Consider the following 25058-nt stretch of genomic DNA (forward strand, 5'->3'; position numbering starts at 1 on the left):
ACGGGACCTCTCTCCTCTGCCTGGGTGCTGGGCCTAAATTTATGACAATGGACTGTTGCAGTGGTGGCTGACGTGAAGCCTGATTCTCTGCTATGACATGCAGACTGATTCTCTGCTGTCATGAAGCCAGATTGTCTGTTACGGGACCTCTCTGCTCTGCCTGTGTGCTAGGCCTAAATATATGCCAATGGACTGTTGCAGTGGTGGGTGACGTGAAGCCTGATTCTCTGCTATGATATGAAGACTGATTCTCTGCTGACATGAAGCCAGATTGTCTGTTACGGGACCTTTCTCCTCTGCCTGGGTTCTGGGCCTAAATTTATGAAAATTGACTCTTACAGTGGTGGGTGACGTGAAGCCTGATTCTCTGCTATGATATGAAGACTGATTCTCTGCTGACATGAAGCCAGATTGTCTGTTACGGGACCTTTCTCCTCTGCCTGGGTTCTGGGCCTAAATTTATGAAAATTGACTCTTACAGTGGTGGGTGACGTGAAGCCTGATTCTCTGCTATGATATGAAGACTGATTCTCTGCTGACATGAAGCCAGATTGTCTGTTACGGGACCTTTCTCCTCTGCCTGGGTTCTGGGCCTAAATTTATGAAAATTGACTGTTGCAGTGGTGGGTGACGTGAAGCCTGATTCTCTGCTATGATATGAAGACTGATTCTCTGCTGACATGAAGCCAGATTGTCTGTTACGGGACCTTTCTCCTCTGCCTGGGTTCTGGGCCTAAATTTATGAAAATTGACTCTTACAGTGGTGGGTGACGTGAAGCCTGATTCTCTGCTATGATATGAAGACTGATTCTCTGCTGACATGAAGCCAGATTGTCTGTTACGGGACCTTTCTCCTCTGCCTGGGTTCTGGGCCTAAATTTATGAAAATTGACTGTTGCAGTGGTGGGTGACGTGAAGCCTGATTCTCTGCTATGATATGAAGACTGATTCTCTGCTGACATGAAGCCAGATTGTCTGTTACGGGACCTTTCTCCTCTGCCTGGGTTCTGGGCCTAAATTTATGAAAATTGACTCTTACAGTGGTGGGTGACGTGAAGCCTGATTCTCTGCTATGATATGAAGACTGATTCTCTGCTGACATGAAGCCAGATTGTCTGTTACGGGACCTTTCTCCTCTGCCTGGGTTCTGGGCCTAAATTTATGAAAATTGACTCTTACAGTGGTGGGTGACGTGAAGCCTGATTCTCTGCTATGATATGAAGACTGATTCTCTGCTGACATGAAGCCAGATTCTCTGTTACGGGACCTCTCTCCTCTGCCTGGGTGCTGGGCCTAAATTTATGACAATGGACTGTTGCAGTGGTGGCTGACGTGAAGCCTGATTCTCTGCTATGACATGCAGACTGATTCTCTGCTGTCATGAAGCCAGATTGTCTGTTACGGGACCTCTCTGCTCTGCCTGTGTGCTAGGCCTAAATATATGCCAATGGACTGTTGCAGTGGTGGGTGACGTGAAGCCTGATTCTCTGCTATGATATGAAGACTGATTCTCTGCTGACATGAAGCCAGATTGTCTGTTACGGGACCTTTCTCCTCTGCCTGGGTTCTGGGCCTAAATTTATGAAAATTGACTCTTACAGTGGTGGGTGACGTGAAGCCTGATTCTCTGCTATGATATGAAGACTGATTCTCTGCTGACATGAAGCCAGATTGTCTGTTACGGGACCTTTCTCCTCTGCCTGGGTTCTGGGCCTAAATTTATGAAAATTGACTCTTACAGTGGTGGGTGACGTGAAGCCTGATTCTCTGCTATGACATGCAGACTGATTCTCTGCTGACATGAAGCCAGATTGTCTGTTACGGGACCTCTCTCCTCTGCCTGGGTGCTGGGCCTAAATATATGCCAATGGACTGTTGCAGTGGTGGCTGACGTGAAGCCTCATTCTCTGCTATGACATGCAGACTAATTCTCTGCTGACATGAAGACAGATTCTCTGTTACGGGACCTCTCTCCTCTGCCTGGGTGCCGGGGCCTAAATATCTGAGAATGGACTGTTCCAGTGGTGGGTGACGGGAAGCCAGATTCTCTGCTATGGAACCTCTCTCCAATTGATTTTGGTTAATTTTTATTTATTTAATTTTTATTTTAATTCATTTCCCTATCCACATTTGTTTGCAGGGGATTTACCTACATGTTGCTGCCTTTTGCAGCCCTCTAGCTCTTTCCTGGGCTGTTTTACAGCCTTTTTAGTGCCGAAAAGTTCGGGTCCCCATTGACTTCAATGGGGTTCGGGTTCGGGACGAAGTTCGGATCGGGTTCGGATCCCGAACCCGAACATTTCCGGGATGTTCGGCCGAACTTCTCGAACCCGAACATCCAGGTGTTCGCTCAACTCTAATCAGTAGTAAACATGTGAAATTAATAAAGCGAATGAAATATGAAACGAGGTCAATATCGGATCACTCTCCGTTACTACTTGAATTCTGTTTGTCTCAGGAAGGATATACATCAAAACCCCTTTTTAGACTAAATCCTTACTGGCTATCAGTTATAAAAACACATGATATAATCCAAAATGAAATTGGCCGATTCTGGGATAATAATTATGGTTCAGCCAAAATTCAAGTGGTATGGGATACGTTTAAGGCGTATATGAGGGGATTGATGGTTAGTAATATTGCGAACCTTAGAAAGGAGTATGGGAAAAAACAGAAAAACTTAGAAGAACGTGCTGCACAGGCGACAGAATCCTTTTACATGAATAAGTCGGAGCAGAATAGGGAAAATATGCAAAGAGCCACACAAATATATTCGAATTTTTTACTAGATAAGGCCCAACAGAGTCTTTTCTTTAAAGGGCAAAAATACTTTACAGAGTCAGGGCGACCCGGTAAATTTCTCTCCAGAGTAATTTCAAGTCAACAACCTAAAAAATATATAGACAAGGTCCGATTGATTGATGGTAGGATGGTCACTGGACAGGGCCCGGTGGAGAGGGCCTTTGTTGATTATTTCCTTGATTTGTATAAAGCCGAATCTAACATTACAGATGATAAGATAGATTTTTATCTTGATAGGATCATCTTTCCAACTATTACTGAGACGCAAAAGAAAGCACTTGAACTAGAGGTCTCAATCCAGGAACTTGAGGGAGCTATTAAATTATGCTCAGCTAACTCTACTCCTGGTTCAGATGGACTCCCATATGAATTTTATAGTAAATATAGGGATTGCATTCTCCCGAGACTGTTGGAGGTCTTTTCTGAATCAATGGAGGATGGGAAGCTCCCAGACTCAATGATGGAGGCTGTAATAATATTAATTCCAAAAAAAGGCAAGGACCCTTTAGATTTAGAATCTTATAGACCAATCTCACTGCTTAATGCAGATGTAAAGCTCCTTGCGAGGGTCCTGGCTACAAGGCTTTCTAGGGTTATTTCTTCTATTGTCCATTCGGACCAGAGTGGCTTTGTCCAAAACAAGGGTACACATCATAATTTACATCGGCTTTTCTCTAATATTCAGGCCCCTGGGGGGACCACTCGCTCCATCCTGTCGCTGGATGCCTCCAAGGCATTTGACAGGGTGGAGTGGTGCTTCCTCTGGAAGGTTCTGGCAAGGATGGGCTTTGGGGAAAAGTTTATACGTACTCTTAAGTTACTGTATAGATCTCCAAGGGCAAAATTGAGTCTTAATGGAATTTTGAGTAGTAGTATTGATTTAAGAAGAGGCACACGGCAGGGCTGCCCACTGTCTCCCCTATTATTCGATATTTATATTGAACCCCTCGCGATGGCCATTAGACAGGATGATCAGGTTAAAGGATTTGGTACGCTAGGAGTACAAGATCGGATCTCCTTATATGCGGATGATGTTCTGTTTTTTATAGACTATACGGAAATCACTCTTCCTAGGATTATTCAAATGGTTAAAGCATTTGGCGAGGTGTCTGGTCTTCTTATAAACTGGACAAAGACCAGCTTGATGCCAATAGATCCCCTGCCACAGAAAGAGGTTCTCGGGACACAGTTGGATATTGTTGACACCTTTCAATACTTGGGTTTGACTATATCACCTCGGGTTGAAAATTTCGTACAACTTAATTTGATTCCTATAGTGGTAAGGACTAGAGCTAAAATAGGGATCTGGCTGAGACTGCCCCTATCCAGAGCCGATCGAGTTTCACTAGTTAAAATGGTGATATTACCACAATTTCTTTATGTCCTCAGGAATACACCTATTTGGATACAAGACAAACATTTTAAACTTACTGAAAAAATAATCAATGATTTAATATGGGGAAGAAAGCGAGTTCGAATAAAGCTGGAATATCTGTATAAATCTGTGGAGTGCGGGGGTTTAAATCTCCCTTACTTTAAAGGGTATTTTATTGCAGCCCAGTTATTGAGATGCTATGAATCAGAGAATAGTGCATTGTTGGGGAAATTGGTAACTAGCTATGCCCACAATAATATTTTTACCTTGTTGGAATCTGGTCTATTAAAGAGTTATGAGTGGGGCTATAGAGAGACCATAAAATTACTCCTGAAAGTATGGGCTACAACTAGAACATGGTTGAAGATCAAGGGTTCACTGACATTCACGCCTCTTTGGCACAATCTGTATTTACAAAGGCTAGATGATATTGCAGCTGATACATTTTGGCAAAAGAATAAAATTTTGTATATTTCACAGATAGTTAAAGATAGAGAAATTAAACCATTTATAGAGATGACACATAGTATAACAAACCTTTCTTGGTTTAGGTATTTTCAATTGCGTTCAGTCCTATCCAGTTTGGATGATAAATTGGTGCTAGATATAGATAATTCATCTTTTTTGAATGATTGGGTAGGGGGTACACTGTCTAGAATAAAAATTTCAAATATATATAAGTTATTACTTAAGGCACGGTTTAGTGACACACAGTCACCAGGACAAAAAGCGTGGGAGGTGGATTGTCTGAATTTACAAGTAGAAGGATGGGAGAATATTTTTGGAAATTTAGTTTCACTATCCCAGAATTTCAACCACATTCTAATACAATTTTTTATTTGCCATAGATTATATATTACTCCTTTATGGATGAATAAATGCGGATTAAGAGACAAGTCCAATTGCCCCAAATGCGATATTGTAGGAGCAGATTATCTTCATATGATATGGACTTGTCCAGAACTCACAAACTTCTGGAATACTATAAATAATTGTATTAGGTATAAACTAAAAATACGAATCCCTTTTGAACCACAAGTATTCGTGCTTAATGATCTCTCTAAATTAAATAGTCACAAATATCAAAAGATCCTCTTGGGCAGGATATTGATGTTGGCTAGAGTGTTGGTTAGTCGAACCTGGTTTGCTCGATATACTCCAGATATAATCACATGGATGAATTTAATTGCTAAGGTAAAAAATTACGAGAAAATTTTGTACAATAAGAGGGGGGCTGAGGAGAAGTGGATTAAGATATGGTAAAGAAAATAAATATATCACCAGTCCGCAATAATGCTATGCAGCAGGTCCGAAAAAGTGATGTGGGTTCAATCACGTAAAAAACAGGTACAGTATATGGGGTTCGGACCGCGCTTCTGGTCCAGGTCAGTATGCTAGTTCTTGATCCTTCTTACTTCCTTGTTTGCAGAGAGAGCCGAGGGCTGCAAATATCCCTCTAATAGATATCCTGCAACCAATGGATTTATAATAGTGTGAGTCCGTATGTAACAGTAACCTGCATTAAACCGGTTATACTCACAGAATGCGAAGAAAACAGGGCATGGATGTAATCCCTTCGTGGTAAATAGTTCTTGTTCTATCAAAACAGCCACGCTCCTATTCGATCTGGTTAAATCTCCGCACGGACTCAAATGGTATATTCCTTAGACAAATCTGTGGTCCTTTTCTTCAGATTCCTGCAAATATTCTGTGGACAAAAATGGCTTCTGCAATAGTGAAGCTCCGTGTATATTTGTTTAAAACTTTTTATTTGTCCGTACTTACAAGACAACTCTTTTAAAAAGCAATTATTTAAAACGCATAAAATTCCCAGCGTCTGCTACTTCTGCCCGACCCGGGTTTCACTCCTAGAGCTTCGTCAGGGGCACACTTGATTTCACCCTCCCCCTACCTTTTTATTCCTCCATTGCAATTAATCAGGAGTCAGATGTGTTCCTCCACCATGTTTTTCCTATCCTGCTATTAACCCTATACTGGAATCTCCTCATCCCCAGGGGAAAGAAAACGGATGCTATTAAGTCCCCATTCACATGGGCATGCTTTTTTATATATTATTTTTTACTCTAATTTTTTATATATTATTTTTTACTCTAATTCAAAACAGTTTGCAGGTCGAAGTCTACGTTTAGACCTCCCGGCTGTAGTGTACCTAATTCGTATATCCACTTGGTTTCTTGTTTATTAATTTTTTCCAAAAGACTGCCTCCCCTCCAATGATTTTGTACGGATTCTACTCCCATAAACATTAAACCTTCTGGATTTTTTTGATGGTATTTTTTATAATGAGCTGATACTCCGTGGCTTTCAAGACCTTTTTTTATGTTTCTTATGTGTTCCTGTACACGGACTTTTAGAGGTCTAATAGTCCGTCCAACATACTGGAGGCCACAAGGGCACTCCAGTACATATACAGACGTGGACAAAATTGTTGGTACCCTTTGGTCAATGAAAGAAAAAGTCACAATGGTCACAGAAATAACTTTAATCTGACAAAAGTAATAATAAATTAAAATTCTATAAATGTTAACCAATGAAAGTCAGACATTGTTTTTCAACCATGCTTCAACAGAATTATGTAAAAAAATAAACTCATGAAACAGGCATGGACAAAAATGATGGTACCCCTAACTTAATATTTTGTTGCGCAACCTTTTGAGGCAATCACTGCAATCAAACGCTTCCTGTAACTGTCAATGAGACATCTGCACCTCTCAGCAGGTATTTTGGCCCACTCCTCATGAGCAAACTGCTCCAGTTGTGTCCGGTTTGAAGGGTGCCTTTTCCAGACTGCATGTTTCAGCTCCTTCCAAAGATGCTCAATAGGATTGAGGTCAGGGCTCATAGAAGGCCACTTTAGAATAGTCCAATTTTTTCCTCTTAGCCATTCTTGGGTGTTTTTAGCGGTGTGTTTTGGGTCATTGTCCTGTTGCAAGACCCATGACCTGCGACTGAGACCAAGCTTTCTGACACTGGCTAGTACATTTCTCTCTAGAATTCCTTGATAGTCTTGAGATTTCATTGTACCCTGCACAGATTCAAGACACCCTGTGCCAGACGCAGCAAAGCAGCCCCAGAACATAACAGAGCCTCCTCCATGTTTCACAGTAGGGACAGTGTTCTTTTCTTGATATGCTTCAGTTTTTCGTCTGTGAACATACAGCTGATGTGCCTTGGCAAAAACTTCGATTTTTGTCTCATCTGTCCACAGGACATTCTCCCAGAAGCTTTGTGGCTTGTCAACATGTAGTTTGGCATATTCCAGTCTTGCTTTTTTATGATTCGTTTTCAACAATGGTGTCCTCCTTGGTCGTCTCCCATGTAGTCCACTTTGGCTCAAACAACGACGGATGGTGCGATCTGACACTGATGTTCCTTGAGCATGAAGTTCACCTTGAATCTCTTTAGAAGTCTTTCTAGGCTCTTTTGTTACCATTCGGATTATCCGTCTCTTAGATTTGTCATCAATTTTCCTCCTGCGGCCACGTCCAGGGAGGTTGGCTACAGTCCCATGGATCTTAAACTTATGAATAATATGTGCAACTGTACTCACAGGAACATCTAGTTGCTTGGAGATGGTCTTATAGCCTTTACCTTTAACATGCTTGTCTATAATTTTCTTTCTGATCTCTTGAGACAGCTCTTTCCTTTGCTTCCTCTGGTCCATGTCGAGTGTGGTACACACCATATCACCAAACAACACAGTGATTACCTGGAGCCATATATATAGGCCCAATGGCTGATTACAAGGTTGTAGACACCTGTGATGCTAATTAGTGGACACACCTTGAATTAACATGTCCCTTTGGTCACATTATGTTCTGTGTTTTCTAGGGGTACCATCATTTTTGTCCATGCCTGTTTCATGAGTTTATTTTTTTACATAATTCTGTTGAAGCATGGTTGAAAAACAATGTCTGACTTTCATTGGTTAACATTTATAGAATTTTAATTTATTATTACTTTTGTCAGATTAAAGTTATTTCTGTGACCATTGTGACTTTTTCTTTCATTGACCAAAGGGTACCAACAATTTTGTCCACGTCTGTACAACCCCTTTACTATGACATGTCATTTCACCTACTACTTCTAATTGTTTGTCTTTGTTGGTACTTTTTATTGACATACTCTTTTGTAATTTTTCTGTTCTTTTTCTGTTCTTGCATGAAATGCAAAAACCACACCAATTAAAGCTATTTCTCGTTTTTTTATTCTCATCTTTATTTTTAGCACAAATGGCGCTATGTACCAATTTATTTTGTAAGTTGGGAGCTTTTTTATAAATGACTGTCGGTTGCTCAGGAATCACAGGTCCCAACACTGGGTCATTTTTTAAAATCGACCAGTTTTTTTTTATTGCGTTTTTCAGTTCACCAGAGCACTGTGTGAACTGGGTTATAAATGAAAAACGGAAATCAGTGGTCTTACCTGCTCTTTTTAGTTTATTGGGAGTTCCCTCTTGTTGTTTGATTACCTCTTTTATACACTTCTCCAAGTCTTCATTTTTATAGCCCTTTTCCACAAAGCGCTCCTTTATTACATTACTCTGTTTTTTAAAAATAGCCGAATCAGTGCAGTTGCGATGGATTCTCTGGACCTGTCCCCTTGGTACATTAAGTAACCAAGGGGCATAATGGCAGCTCGTTAATTCTATATAGCCATTGACATCAGTTGGTTTAAAAAAGTTTTTCGTTTTGAGCTGTCCTTCTTCAGCATATATAGTTAGGTCCAGAAAATCCACAGCAACCGCACTGATCGTGCTAGTAAAACTGAGGTTCCATTCCTTATTTTCCAAGTTTGCAATAAAGGTCTCAAGCAAATTTTTATCCCCTTCCCATATCAACAGGCAATCGTCTATATACCTTTTCCAGGTTTTAAGGGTTCCCCTTTTACTGGATTTTTTTAACTCGGGGTCAATGAACTGCTTTTCCCACCTGGTCATAAAAATATTAGCGAAGCTGGGCGCGAATTTCGCCCCCATCGCCGTCCCGACCTTCTGTAGGTAAAACCGTTCCTTGAACCAAAAGTAGTTATGTTCTAAACAGAATTCGACACATCGTATTATAAAATCCGCTTGTGTCCTGGTCATATCCGGGTCAGTGTACAGGGTCTCTCTTATTGCTTGCAGTCCTAATTTTTTCGGGATGATGGTATATAGGGACGATACGTCGATGGTAGCCATCCACGTATTCTCCCCCATCCCCTGCAATTCCTTTATTATTTCTACCACACTCCCACTATTTTTCAAGTAAGAAGGTGCCATTGGTACATACTTTTGTAGGTAATTATCTATATACTCCGTAATTCTGCTGGTAAGAGAATTGATCCCCGACACTATAGGTCTTCCGGGGGGATTTGTAATACTTTTATGTATTTTCGGTAGTATATAGATAATTGGGGTCATTGGCTCTTTTATATTTAAATAATCTACCTCTTTTTTATTCAAGATGCCCTTCTCACCACCATATTTCACCAAAATTTGAAGTTTATTTTTATATTCTAGGAGGGGGTCTTTTTTCAGCACGGCATAGGTCTTACTGTCTCCCAACTGCCTAAAAACCTCTGCTTCATAGTCCTCAATGTTCATAATCACAACCCCCCCCCCTTTATCTGCAGGCTTTATTATTATATCCGAGTTATCCTGTAAAGTTTTTAGTGCATCTTTCTCTTTTTTAGTTAAATGACTCCTTTTCTTTTTTACATCAATTTTTTCCAATTCATTTAAGATGCTTCTCTTAAAGGCATCTATGCACTCATTATTCCTATTTTTCGGATAAAATTTAGACTTATCTTTTAATTTCGTATGTATATATTCTGGTTTCTGCTCTATATTGTTTAAATTTTTCGTTAACTCCTTTCCTGCAAAAAATTTGGCTATATTCAACTTCCTAATATATTTGTGGATATCTACAAAGGCATCAAATTTATTTAAACTTTTCGATGGCGCAAATTTTAACCCTTTTCTAAGTACCGCTCGTTCGGGCTCTGTCAAGGTGTGTCTGCTGAGATTAAATATCCCATCATTCACACCTTGCTTTTTTTGTTCGCGGATTTTGTGTTTTTTTCATTTTTTTTTAAGATATGGGGTGGTTGGAGAGCTTGATCAGTTGTGTTCAATTTTCTTAATGATAGAGGACTTATTTTGACGCACCACAGGTAGGGGGGGGGGAGGGGAGGGTTTCTTTAGGGAATCGGGGTTGGGGGGAAATTGTATTCTTTGTTTTCTATCTGTAATGTTTTGATATACTAACAATAAAAATAATTAAATTAAAAAAAAAACAGTTACTTACGGTTGGCTTGGTAGAATTGTCGAATATAGCGAATATGGTGCTATATTCTCTATCTTCGTCTATTCGCCCATGCCAACCCAATAGCATATACAGTTGCAAGACAAAGTATGTGAACCCTTTGGAATGATATGGATTTCTGCACAAATTGGTCATAAAATGTGATCTAATCTTAATCTAAGTCACAACAATAGACAATGTAAGAGAATGTCTGGAGTGGTAGTGGATGGAAGATACGTACCACCGGGGGTCGTGGCCCTGGTGGAGTAAGAGCAGGGTGGACGGGTTTCAGTTGTTGGTGTCAGTCTACACTGATCCTGGCAGGTTGGTTATCTCTGGCCTTAGTTGGGTAGGGAAGGAGTTAATCCTTCACAATGCTTGCTGGGTGTGGTCTGCCTGCTACACCCAGGGCTGTGAATATAGGTTTGATGCTCACTGACTGTGGGGCTGCTGAGGAAGCGTGGTCTCCTGTCTCACTGCAGGAAGCTGTATGGGAGGCTGATCGCTCGGTCGGGCTGAGCGCTGTAGTCCGCTCACCTAACAAGGACTGCCCAATTGCTGCAGGCTCAGCGAAGGACCAAAAGAAGGGATCCTGTGGCTGGAGCCAATCCCTTGTCCAGGCCGACACGTGGCCTGTCTAACTTGCATGAACTTGGACAAACCCACCCCATGACAAGGTGTAGTACTGACCACGGATGTGAGAGACTGTGTGAACAGGCACCAAGACGCCTGCAGTGTTTGGGGATCCTTTGTGGGAGGTGGGGTTTATGGACATTGCTGTTGTGTGAATTGCACAGTTTTGATGTGATGCACTGGAGTGAATAAAAGAGCACGGTTTGGACACAAAGCCTGTCTCCTGAGCCTCTATACTGCCACCGCTACCATCTGCCTACCAGAGCCAACCCCCACAACAATCACAGTCTGCGTAAACTAATAACACACAAATAATTAAATGTTACCATGTTTTTATTGAACACACCATGTAAACATTCACAGTGCAGGTGGAAAAAGTATATGAACCCCTAGACTAATGACATCTCCAAGAGCTGATTGGAGTGAGGTGTCAGCCAACTGGAGTCCAATCAATGAGATGAGATTGGAGGTGTTGGTTACAGCTGCCCTGCCCTATAAAAAACACACACCAGTTCTGGGTTTGCTTTTCACAAGAAGCATTGCCTGATGTTAATGATTCCTCCTCCTATGAATTGTTGACTTGCATAAAGCTGTAAAGGGTTATAAAAGTATCTCCAAAAAAGTCTTGCTGTTCATCAGTCCATGGTAAGACAAATTGTCTATAAATGGAGAAAGTTCAGCACTGCTGCTACTCTCCCTAGGAGTGGCCGTCCTGTAAAGATGACTGCAAGAGCACAGCGCAGACTGCTCAATGAGATGAAGAAGAATCCTAGAGTGTCAGCTAAAGACTTACAAAAGTCTCTGGCATATGCTAACATCCCTGTTAGTGAATCTACGATACGTAAAACAGTAAACAAGAATGGATTTCATTGGAGGATCCCACAAAGGAAGCCATTGCTGTCCAAAAAAAAACATTGGATGTTCCACAGCAGTACTGGCAAAATATTCTGTGGACAGATTAAATCAAAGTTGAGTTGTTTGGAAGAAACACACAACACTATGTGTGGAGAAAAAGAGGCACAGCCCACCAACATCAAAACCTCATCCCAACTGTGAAGTATGGTGGTGGGGGCGTCATGGTTTGGGGCTGCTTTGCTGCGTCAGGGCCTGGACGGATTCCTATCATCGAAGGAAAAATGAATTCCCAAGTTTATCCAGACATTTTGCAGAACTTAAGGCCATCTGACCACCAGCTGAAGCTCAACAGAAGATGGGTGTTGCAGCAGGACAACGACCCAAAGCATAGAAGTAAATCAACAACAGAATGGCTTAACCAGAAGAAAATACGCCTTCTGGAGTGGCCCAGTCAGAGTCCTGACCTCAACCCGATTGAGATGCTGTGGCATGACCTCAAGAAAGCGATTCACACCAGACATCCCAAGAATATTGTTGAACTGAAACAGTTCTGTAAAGAGGAATGGTCAAGAATTACTCTGATCTGCAACTACAGGAAACGTTTGGTTGAAGTTATTGCTGCCAAAAGAGGTTCAACCAGTTATTAAATCAAGGGTTCACATACTTTTTCCACCTGCACTGTGAATGTTTACATGGTGTGTTCAATAAAAACATGGTAACATTTAATTCTTTGTGTGTTATTAGTTTAAGCAGAATGTGATTGTCTATTGTTGTGACTTAGATGAAGATCAGATCACATTTTATGACCAATTTGTGCATAAATCCATATAATTTCAAAGGGTTCACATACTTTGTCTTGCAACTGTAGTAGCTTAAAGCCCTTATGCGACGCGATTCACTTGCATATTTACAGACGTGGACAAAATTGTTGGTACCCTTTGGTCAATGAAAGAAAAAGTCACAATGGTCACAGAAATAACTTTAATCTGACAAAAGTAATAATAAATTAAAATTCTATAAATGTTAACCAATGAAAGTCAGACATTGTTTTTCAACCATGCTTCAACAGAATTATGTAAAAAAATAAACTCATGAAACAGGCATGGACAAAAATGATGGTACCCCTAGAAAACACAGAACATAATGTGACCAAAGGGACATGTTAATTCAAGGTGTGTCCACTAATTAGCATCACAGGTGTCTACAACCTTGTAATCAGCCATTGGGCCTATATATATGGCTCCAGGTAATCACTGTGTTGTTTGGTGATATGGTGTGTACCACACTCGACATGGACCAGAGGAAGCAAAGGAAAGAGCTGTCTCAAGAGATCAGAAAGAAAATTATAGACAAGCATGTTAAAGGTAAAGGCTATAAGACCATCTCCAAGCAACTAGATGTTCCTGTGAGTACAGTTGCACATATTATTCATAAGTTTAAGATCCATGGGACTGTAGCCAACCTCCCTGGACGTGGCCGCAGGAGGAAAATTGATGACAAATCTAAGAGACGGATAATCCGAATGGTAACAAAAGAGCCTAGAAAGACTTCTAAAGAGATTCAAGGTGAACTTCATGCTCAAGGAACATCAGTGTCAGATCGCACCATCCGTCGTTGTTTGAGCCAAAGTGGACTACATGGGAGACGACCAAGGAGGACACCATTGTTGAAAACGAATCATAAAAAAGCAAGACTGGAATATGCCAAACTACATGTTGACAAGCCACAAAGCTTCTGGGAGAATGTCCTGTGGACAGATGAGACAAAAATCGAAGTTTTTGCCAAGGCACATCAGCTGTATGTTCACAGACGAAAAAATGAAGCATATCAAGAAAAGAACACTGTCCCTACTGTGAAACATGGAGGAGGCTCTGTTATGTTCTGGGGCTGCTTTGCTGCGTCTGGCACAGGGTGTCTTGAATCTGTGCAGGGTACAATGAAATCTCAAGACTATCAAGGAATTCTAGAGAGAAATGTACTAGCCAGTGTCAGAAAGCTTGGTCTCAGTCGCAGGTCATGGGTCTTGCAACAGGACAATGACCCAAAACACACCGCTAAAAACACCCAAGAATGGCTAAGAGGAAAAAATTGGACTATTCTAAAGTGGCCTTCTATGAGCCCTGACCTCAATCCTATTGAGCATCTTTGGAAGGAGCTGAAACATGCAGTCTGGAAAAGGCACCCTTCAAACCGGACACAACTGGAGCAGTTTGCTCATGAGGAGTGGGCCAAAATACCTGCTGAGAGGTGCAGATGTCTCATTGACAGTTACAGGAAGCGTTTGATTGCAGTGATTGCCTCAAAAGGTTGCGCAACAAAATATTAAGTTAGGGGTACCATCATTTTTGTCCATGCCTGTTTCATGAGTTTATTTTTTTACATAATTCTGTTGAAGCATGGTTGAAAAACAATGTCTGACTTTCATTGGTTAACATTTATAGAATTTTAATTTATTATTACTTTTGTCAGATTAAAGTTATTTCTGTGACCATTGTGACTTTTTCTTTCATTGACCAAAGGGTACCAACAATTTTGTCCACGTCTGTAATTGCCGATTTATCGCATAACATAAACTATCTTACATAAAGAGGAAAATTATAAATCAGTAATAGAGTTGAGCGTACACCTGGATGTTCGGGTTCGAGAAGTTCGGCCGAACTTCCCGGAAATGTTCGGGTTCGGGATACGAACCCGATCCGAACTTCGTCCCGAACCCGAACCCCATTGAAGTCAATGGGGACCCGAACTTTTCGGTACTAAAAAGGCAGTAAAACAGCCCAGGAAAGGGCTAGAGGGCTGCAAAAGGCAGCAACATGTAGGTAAATCCCCTGCAAACAAATGTGGATAGGGAAATGAATTAAAGTATTAAGGCTAAGGTATTGCCGTATTTGTGTGAGGGGAGGCTCCCTCTCACGGCATATAAGGCTCACCCCCCATAACCCACGTCGTGCGGCTCGTTGCTTTTCCGACGAGTTTCACTTCCGGGTCAGCAGACGTCATGGGGCAAAGCGCGTTCGGAGTCTCATCGTCGCTCTGGTCTCCGGCGGCAAGCATTCAGACTAAGGTGATATGGTTGGGGGACGGGGGGGGGGGGGTAGGCGTTAGACGCCGGTACTTGGCATGAATGGCGCTGGTTTACAAACATGTGCGCGGCGGTCACTGGCCGCATCACTCACCTGGCACCGCTGCAGTCAGCCGGCGTAGCCTCGGTCCCATCCATGGGCATGGTAGGCGCGTGTCTTATGTCTGCCGCCGCCACAAGTGCCTCGATAGTCGGCATCTGGGTACGGTGCTCGCGTTCTGGCAGGGCATGGTTCCCGCGGTGGGGGTCGCACTTACAGTGATCCTTGTTAGGGCAGTCTGGAAGTACCTTAGTGCCCTCAGGCTAGGCCATCAGGGCCATGGCCTGGTCCGGCTCCTGGACACTGTGCAATATAGATACCAGACTTGTAGTCACTGCAGGCAGCAGGCCATGTCGCACTACATTGTGGCTTCTCATTGGCACACGTAGTAGCCTCTATCTTCAGTCAGCAAGAGTTAAAAGTGTAATGGTGGCACATCTAAACTCAATACATTGCTCATAAGAGTTAACCTGTTAGGGTCCTAGGTCATAACCACAGTGTCTTTTACAGGTCAGTAGGATCGTCATCCCTCGGCACGTATTTGCCACTACGTATATCCTGGCACCTTGTTCCGGCAGGTAAAGAAAAAAATAAATAAAAATATAAAAAAAAAATTAAAAATTATAATATACGTGGGGGGGGGGGTTAGGGGAGGTAGAGGTGGTGCGATGTATTGAGTGCTTTTTCCCCTTTTCCCCCTTTAACTCACAGTAGTAGGGCATACCTGCATTTATTCAGGTAGGTGACTCGGGTCCGTCTCGGGGGGGGGGGGGGTTTTTGTCACGGTCTGGTAGCACGGGGTGTGGCACATTCAATACAGGGTATTCCACTCCTGGTAAAAAAAAGGAAAAAAAAAAGGGGCAGACGTATATTTTCTTCGCCATTTGTCATGGCCGTAGGGCACGAAGGCCCTGTCACAGCAGCCCTTGTGTCGGGTGTTGCGGGCACTGACGTTCGTGATCTGCACACGCTCAATAGTCTGTCACGACTACAGACGCTCGATAGTCTGTCACGACTACAGACGCTCAATAGTCTGTCACGACTACAGACGCTCGATAGGCTGTCACGACTACAGACGCTCGATAGTCTGTCACGACTACAGACGCTCGATAGTCTGTCACGACTACAGACGCTCAATAGTCTGTCACGACTACAGACGCTCAATAGTCTGTCACGACTACAGACGCTCAATAGTCTGTCACGACTACAGACGCGCAATAGTCTGTCACGACTACAGACGCTCGATAGTCTGTCACGACTACAGACGCTCGATAGTCTGTCACGACTACAGACGCTCGGAGTCTCACGGCTACAGACTCGTTATAAATCCTGTCATATCCACAGGTCACAAGGTATTTATATGTCTTGGGGTAAACCGTGGATGTGGCAACAGGTTCAGGAGTGCGATGCCCGCTTCACTGGGCAGCACCGAGTCGTGTTAGCAGGCTCAGGTATCACGCGTCCGGTGACACTGGTGTTGGGAGCACGCGAGTAGATACCCATAGGTAACCATAGTTTCCTTTAGTTAGGATGTCTCAGCAATCTCAGGTGGAAGAGAGTGTCGCATCTCACAGTAATGAAGATGTCCAATCCGAAAGAGAGGCGGTTCCAGCTCTCAGATCCTGGACTGTGCCGAGGCTCACGGCAGAACTGTTGAGGAGAAGAATTCCTTTTCCAGCGACCGCTAGGAAAGCGGAACTTTACAGGTTGCTGTTCTCAGAACCCCCGGCTGCAGGGGAGGACTCGGGGTCCACGGACATGATACAAAATTCCTTGTCACAACTCCATGCTGTAGTCAATTCGATGGCATCTTCTTTGTCCCGCTTTCAGACCAGGTTAGAGGCGATGGAAAACACGGCCTCTACTTCGAATGCGGTTGCCCCGAATACTACCGTGCAGTTACTCACCCAGTCTTCAATGGTTGGCCCCCAGGTCAACCCTCTTAATATAGCACCATGTAATTTCATTCCAACCAATGTGCGTCAAGACATATTAGATGGTAAGGATGTCAACCTAGCTTCCTTGCTCATAGCCACGCATGAAATGCCGGATAATAAGACCATAGCAGTGTGGAGAGGTGTCAGTGATCCTGAAGTCTAGAGATGTTAGGCTTAACAGGAAACTTACCGTAGCAGAGTTCGTACTTGCATTTAGCTTGTTCAGAGATGTAGTGTGTTCAGTGAGTCCTAATAGAAGAGAGGAGCTGGATCTGTATTTGTACAAGGTTGTGGATCTAGCCAACAAATATGGCGGTACAGCGTTTTACGAATATCATAGGTCTTTATCAGCTAAAGCGGCAGCGGCGCAGAGGCAGTTCCAGCATACCGTTGATTGGTCCGTAGTCGATACCGAGCTGTTTTGCCGGCATTTTGCAGGTCTCAAAGCCCCGGCGTGCAGTAGCTGCGGCTCTTATGCACACAGATTGGTGTGCTAGCGCCAGGCCAGAACGAGCACAAGCTAGCTATACTCCCCAACCTCCGTTTGCCAGGCTTACAACAGGCGTAGACAAGTTAGGGCGGCCGATTAAATACCTTGGTAAAACACAGATATGTAACAACTTTAACGCCGTGGGTTGTTTTTATAATCATTGTAGGCTGCTGCACTTGTGTACCCTTTGTTTTAGGGCTCATTCTGTCACCGTGTGCCCCCAGAAGGGGCAACATGCAGCATGACTAAGCGTGGTAGATACGGATCTGCTGGCCATATATTTACAAGATCATCCAGATCAGAGTTGGGTACAGTTTCTGATCGATGGCCTTCGGCATGGCTTCCACACCTGGTCTGGTGGCACTGCCGCAGGTTACGCATGAATGCAAAAACCTGTTGTCAGCCAGCAGAGACCCGGTCTCCGTTTCACACTTGCTAGCTGGCGAGTTAGAGAAGGGATACTTAATAGGTCCAATGGCACAGTCCCCATATGATTGTTGGAGGGTCAACCCCATTGGTGTCGTCACGGGGAAATTTTCCAATAAAAAAAGGGTAATCTACGATTTGTCAGCTCCTCATTCACTCTCCATTCCAAGTTTGAATTCGCTGATACCCTCTGAGGAAGTTTCCATGAAATATTCTTCCATAGATGAAGCCATACAGGTCATTCTGTCACTAGGCAAGGGAACCTGGTTGTCGAAAGCCGACATCACGGATGCCTTTAAGTTGTTACCCCTTAAACCTCAGCTGTGGCAGTGGCATGGCATTAAGTGGCAGGGGCAGTATTATTTTGCGAACTAAATTGACTTTTGGCGCTAAGTCGAGTCCCTGGCTTTTCGATCAGTTTGCCCAAGGCTTGCATTGGGTACTAGTGAATGTGTTTCGGGTGCACCACGTAATCCACTACCTGGACTGATTTCCTGCTAATCGAGCCGCCCACACAAGCCCCACGAGATCTCACGGTGTTGAGAGGAGTTTTTGAAGACCTTAAAGTCCCCGTAGGCCCCAATAAAGTAGAGGGTCCAGGTAATATCATTACTTTTCTTGGTATTTGCTTAGACACAGTCAGCATGCAAGCAAGTTTGCCTCACGACAAGTTAACCAGGATTAGAGAAGTAGTACACAAACTCGCTCGTGTTAGCTTCACCACCAAAACAGATCTCCAGAGTCTACTTGGTATGTTGAACTTTGCAATGAGGATAATACCACAAGGTAGATCATTCATATCCAGGTTGCTGAAGCTTCTACCCTTAGCCCCGGATCAGGATAGCGCACTTAGGTTAGATCAGGATGCTTTAGCAGATCTCATGATGTGGGACGAATTTTTGGCGCAGTGGAACGGAGTGTCGTTTTTTTGTCCCCTCTGTGTCTAGTCACTCTCCGGTTGTCCACACAGACGCAGCTTCTTCTACTGGGTTCGCGGCCATTTACAAGAAACATTGGATGGCCAGTCCTTGGCCGTCTGAGGTTTTATCTATTCCAGGCTTTCTACAGTCGTCCACTCTTTTTGAGATATATCCGGTAGTAGCAGCAGCTCATACGTGGGGTAGTCTGTGGGGTAACCAGACCGTGTTGTTTCTGACAGATAATGCAGCACTGGTGGACATCATGATGAAGGGCAGGTCTGGGTCCAGAGAAATCATGGCATTTTTGAGGAGGTTTGTGTGGTTGTCATTACAGTATAGATTTAATTTTGTTTTCACGCATATTCAGGGACAGAGGAATCTTGCTGCAGACGCGCTATCCAGGCTCAATGTTCCATTCTTTTTACAGGTTTCCCCAGGGGCAGACCAACTACCAACTACGGTCCCGCAGCACAACCTGCTAGTCATGCAGTAGCACCACTACTCCTCACCGCTAGATCCCTGGTGGAACAATCCCTCTCCGTGAATACGTTAAAGGTGTACAAGACAGCCTGGTTGTTATTCAATAAGTTCAGAGTCTCACATCCACAACTAGATATGGGACACATAACCTACCTAATGGCTTTTATTGGGTTTTGCCACTCAAATTTGAAGTTAGCTTACAACACAATCAAGCTATATTTAGCAGGAATCCAGCATTACTGCTATCTGGCTCACCCGGAGCAGCCCTCCCTGTTTTCTGCCTATCCCATTAAGGCTATGTTACGAGGTATACAGAAAACCACCTTTCAGAAAGCCACAGGCCGTCAGCCATTCACAGGTCCCATGTTTAGGGCAGTCTCCGACATGCTACGTAACCGGCCCTTCGGGCTAGAGACTAGTAGACTAGTAGAGACGGCGTTATACCTGTCATTTTTCGGCTTCTTAAGGCCCGGGTAATTTACGTGCACAGCCTCTTCCACGAAGTTCCTTCGTAAGAAAGATCTAATTCCTGATAGTTCAGGGTTCTTGCTTAATCTAGAACAGTCTAAAGCTGCTCGTCCAGGGGAGATGGTACGCGTCAGGTATTTTCCCACCGGGGGTCAGTGGTGTCCAGTCGAAGTCCTAAACCAATGGTTACTTCATGTACGTACATCGCTACCAGACTCGCCGTTGCTGCCTCACAACGGCACACCTCTCAGCATTCAGGTTTTCTTGAAGTACATTAGGACACTACTTGTCAATATCAATGTTAACCCAGCTAGCATCACGGGTCACTCGTTTCGTATCGGCGCTGCCTCAGCCGCCTCCAAGAACGGTGTCCCAGTCCATGTCATCAAGAAACTAGGCAGGTGGAAGTCCTCGTCGTACCTTTCGTATATTCCAAACCCATGTCATGAAATGTCTGTTGCTTTTCGTAATCTGTTGGCATAATTCGTGTTCATTAAAGCACTAGCTACACTAACGTTTGTACTTTTGGGCCACTTTAGGCTACCTTTACGACAGCAGTTATGGCATAATTCTACTGCTTATTATGGTTAGGGGGTCGTGGTAGGGCACGCTTCGGATAGCCGTCCGAACACAAGTATTAAGGCTAAGGTATTGCCGTATTTGTGTGAGGGGAGGCTCCCTCTCACGGCATATAAGGCTCACCCCCCATAACCCACGTCGTGCGGCTCGTTGCTTTTCACCCACCCACCCATTCCCCCTTTTTTCAGCTTCAGACTACTGAGGTGGCCCACTTTAGGCTACCTTTACGACAGCAGTTATGGCATAATTCTACTGCTTATTATGGTTAGGGGGTCGTGGTAGGGCACGCTTCGGATAGCCGTCCGAACACAAATTAAAATTAAATAAATAAAAATTAACCAAAATCAATTGGAGAGAGGTCCCATAGCAGAGAATCTGGCTTTACGTCACCCACCACTGGAACAGTCCATTCTCAGATATTTAGGCCCCGGCACCCAGGCAGAGGAGAGAGGTCCCGTAACAGAGAATCTGTCTTCATGTCAGCAGAGAATCAGTCTGCATGTCATAGCAGAGAATCAGGCTTCACGTCAGCCACCACTGCAACAGTCCATTGTCATAAATTTAGGCCCAGAACCCAGGCAGAGGAGAGAGGTCCCATAACAGACAATATGGCTTCATGTCAGCAGAGAATCAGTCTTCATATCATAGCAGAGAATCAGGCTTCACGTCACCCACCACTGTAAGAGTCCATTTTCATAAATTTAGGCCCAGCACCCAGGCAGAGGAGAGAGGTCCCGTAACAGACAATCTGGCTTCATGTCAGCAGAGAATCAGTCTGCATGTCATAGCAGAGAATCAGGCTTCACGTCAGCCACCACTGCAACAGTCCATTGTCATAAATTTAGGCCCAGCACCCAGGCAGAGGAGAGAGGTCCCGTAACAGACAATCTGGCTTCATGTCAGCAGAGAATCAGTCTTCATATCATAGCAGAGAATCAGGGTTCACGTCACCCACCACTGCAACAGTCCATTTTCATAAATTTAGGCCCAGCACCCAGGCAGAGGAGAGAGGTCCCGTAACAGACAATCTGGCTTCATGTCAGCAGAGAATCAGTCTTCATATCATAGCAGAGAATCAGGCTTCACGTCAGCCACCAATGCAACAGTCCATTGTCAGATATTTAGGCCCAGCACCCAGGCAGAGGAGAGAGGTCCCGTAACAGACAATCAGGCTTCACGTCAGCAGAGAATTTAGTCTGCATGTCATAGCAGAGAATCAGGCTTCACGTCACCCAACATTGGAACAGTCCATTGGCATATATTTAGGCCCCGGCACCCAGACAGAGGAGAGGTTCATTCAAATTTGGGTAGCTTCGCAATATAATGGTAAAATGAAAATAAAAATAGGATTGAATGAGGAAGTGCCCTGGAGTACAATAATATATGGTTAAGGGGAGGTAGTTAATGTCTAATCTGGACAAGGGACGGACAGGTCCTGTGGGATCCATGCCTGGTTCATTTTTATGAACGTCAGCTTGTCCACATTGGCTGTAGACAGGCGGCTGCGTTTGTCTGTAATGACACCCCCTGCCGTGCTGAATACACGTTCAGACAAAACGCTGGCCGCCGGGCAGGCCAGCACCTCCAAGGCATAAAAGGCTAGCTCTGGCCACGTGGACAATTTAGAGACCTAGTAGTTGAATGGGGCCGAACCATCAGTCAGTACGTGGAGGGGTGTGCACACGTACTGTTCCACCATGTTAGTGAAATGTTGCCTCCTGCTAACACGTTGCGTATCAGGTGGTGGTGCAGTTAGCTGTGGCGTGTTGACAAAACTTTTCCACATCTCTGCCATGCTAACCCTGCCCTCAGAGGAGCTGGCCGTGGCACAGCTGCCTTGGCGACCTCTTGCTCCTCCTCTGCCTTGGCCTTGGGCTTCCACTTGTTCCCCTGTGACATTTGGGAATTCTCTCAGTAGCGCGTCTACCAACGTGCGCTTGTACTCGTGCATCTTCCTATCACGCTCCAGTGCAGGAAGTAAGGTGGGCACATTGTCTTTGTAGCGTGGGTCCAGCAGGGTGGCAACCCAGTAGTCCGCACACGTTAAAATGTGGGCAACTCTGCTGTCGTTGCGCAGGCACTGCAACATGTAGTTGCTCATGTGTGCCAGGCTGCCCAGAGGTAAGGACAAGCTGTCCAGCCACGCACCAGTGATTGACCCGAGCTGCGTTGGGTGCCACCCCGCTGTGACCATGCTTCATCCTCATCCTCCTCCACCTCCTCCTCATCCTCGTCCTCCTCGTCCTCCAGTAGTGGGCCCTGGCTGGCCACATTTGTACCTGGCCTCTGCTGTTGCCAAAAACCTCTCTCTGAGTCACTTCGAAGAGACTGGCCTGAAAGTGCTAAAAATGACCCCTCTTCCTCCTCCTCCTCCTCCTCCTGGGCCACCTCCTCTTCCATCATCGCCCTAAGTGTTTTCTCAAGGAGACATAGAAGTGGTATTGTAACGCTGATAACGGCGTCATCGCCACTGGCCATGTTGGTGGAGTACTCGAAACAGCGCAACAGGGCACACAGGTCTCGCATGGAGGCCCAGTCATTGGTAGTGAAGTGGTGCTGTTCTGTAGTGCGACTGACCCGTGCGTGCTGCAGCTGAAACTCCACTATGGCCTGCTGCTGCTCGCACAGTCTGTCCAGCATGTGCAAGGTGGAGTTCCACCTGGTGGGCACGTCGCATATGAGGCGGTGAGCGGGAAGGCCGAAGTTACGCTGTAGCGCAGACAGGCGAGCAGCAGCAGGATGTGAACGCCGGAAGCGCGAACAGACGGCCCGCACTTTATGCAGCAGCTCTGACATGTCGGGGTAGTTGTGAATGAACTTCTGCACCACCAAATTCAGCACATGCGCCAAGCAAGGGATGTGCGTCAAACTGGCTAGTCCCAGAGCTGCAACGAGATTTCGCCCATTATCACACACCACCAGGCCGGGCTTGAGGCTCACCGGCAGCAACCACTCGTCGGTCTGTTGTTCTATACCCTGCCACAACTCCTGTGCGGTGTGGGGCCTGTCCCCCAAACATATGAGTTTCAGAATGGCCTGCTGACGTTTACCCCGGGCTGTGCTGAAGTTGGTGGTGAAGGTGTGTGGCTGACTAGATGAGCAGGTGGAAGAAGAGGAGGAGGAAGTCGAGTAGGAGGAGGTGGCAACAGGAGGCAAAGAATGTTGCCCTGCGATTAGGGATGAGCGAACCCTTGGCGGCGGAAGGATGTGCGCCAAACAGCTCTCCGCCTGGGGCCCAGCTGCCACTACATTTACCCAGTGTGCAGTTAGGGAGATATAGCGTCCCTGGCCGTGCTTACTGGTCCACGTATCTGTGGTTAGGTGGACCTTGCCACAGATGGCGTTGCGCAGTGCACATATGATTTTATCCGATACTTGGTTGTGCAGGGAAGGCACGGCTCTCTTGGAGAAGTAGTGCCAGCTGGGAACAACATACTGTGGGACAGCAAGCGACATGAGCTGTTTGAAGCTGTCTGTGTCCACCAGCCTAAATGACAGCATTTCATAGGCCAGTAGTTTAGAAATGCTGGCATTCAGGGCCAGGGATCGAGGGTGGCTAGGTGGGAATTTACGCGCTCTCTCAAATGTTTGTGAGATGGAGAGCTGAACGCTGCCGTGTGACATGGTTGAGATGCTTGGTGACGGAGGTGGTGGTGTTGGTGGTACATCCCCTGTTTGCTGGGCGGCAGGTGCCAACGTTTCTCCAGAGGCGGAGGAAGAGGAAGAGGCGGCAGCAGCAGAAGAGGCCGAGGCGGCAGCAGCAGAAGAGGCCGAGGCGGCAGCAGCAGAAGAGGCCGAGGCGGCAGCAGCAGAAGAGGCCGAGGCGGCAGCAGCAGAAAAGGCCGAGGCGGCAGCAGCAGAAGAGTCCGAGGCGGCAGCAGCAGAAGAGGTAGCAGGGGGAGCCTGAGTGACTTCCTTGTTTTTAAGGTGTTTACTCCACTGCAGTTCATGCTTTGCATGCAGGTGCCTGGTCATGCAGGTTGTGCTAAGGTTCAGAACGTGAATGCCTCGCTTCAGGCTCTGATGGCACAGCGTGCAAACCACTCGGGTCTTGTCGTCAGCACATTGTTTGAAGAAGTGCCATGCCAGGGAACTCCTTGAAGCTGCCTTTGGGGTGCTCGGTCCCAGATGGCGGCGGGCAGTAGCAGGCGGAGTCTCTTGGAGGCGGGTGTTCTGCTTTTGCCCACTGCTCCCTCTTTTGCTACGCTATTGGCTCGGTCTCACCACTGCCTCTTCCTCCGAACTGTGAAAGTCAGTGGCACGACCTTCATTCCATGTGGGGTCTAGGACCTCATCGTCCCCTGCATCGTCTTCAACCCATTCTTGATCCCTGACCTCCTGTTCAGTCCGCACACTGCAGAAAGACGCAGCAGTTGGCACCTGTGTTTCGTCATCATCAGAGACATGCTGAGGTGGTATTCCCATGTCCTCATCATCAGGAAACATAAGTGGTTGTGCGTCAGTGCATTCTATGTCTTCCACCGCTGGGGAAGGCCTAGGTGGATGCCCTTGGGAAACCCTGCCAGCGGAGTCTTCAAACAGCATAAGAGACTGCAGCATAACTTGCGGCTCAGACAGTTTCCCTGGTATGCATGGGGGTGATGTGACAGACTGATGGGGTTGGTTTTCAGGCGCCATCTGTGCGCTTTCTGCAGAAGACTGGGTG

Source organism: Bufo gargarizans, chromosome 6, assembly GCF_014858855.1.
Source record: "Bufo gargarizans isolate SCDJY-AF-19 chromosome 6, ASM1485885v1, whole genome shotgun sequence".
NCBI lineage: Eukaryota > Metazoa > Chordata > Amphibia > Anura > Bufonidae > Bufo > Bufo gargarizans.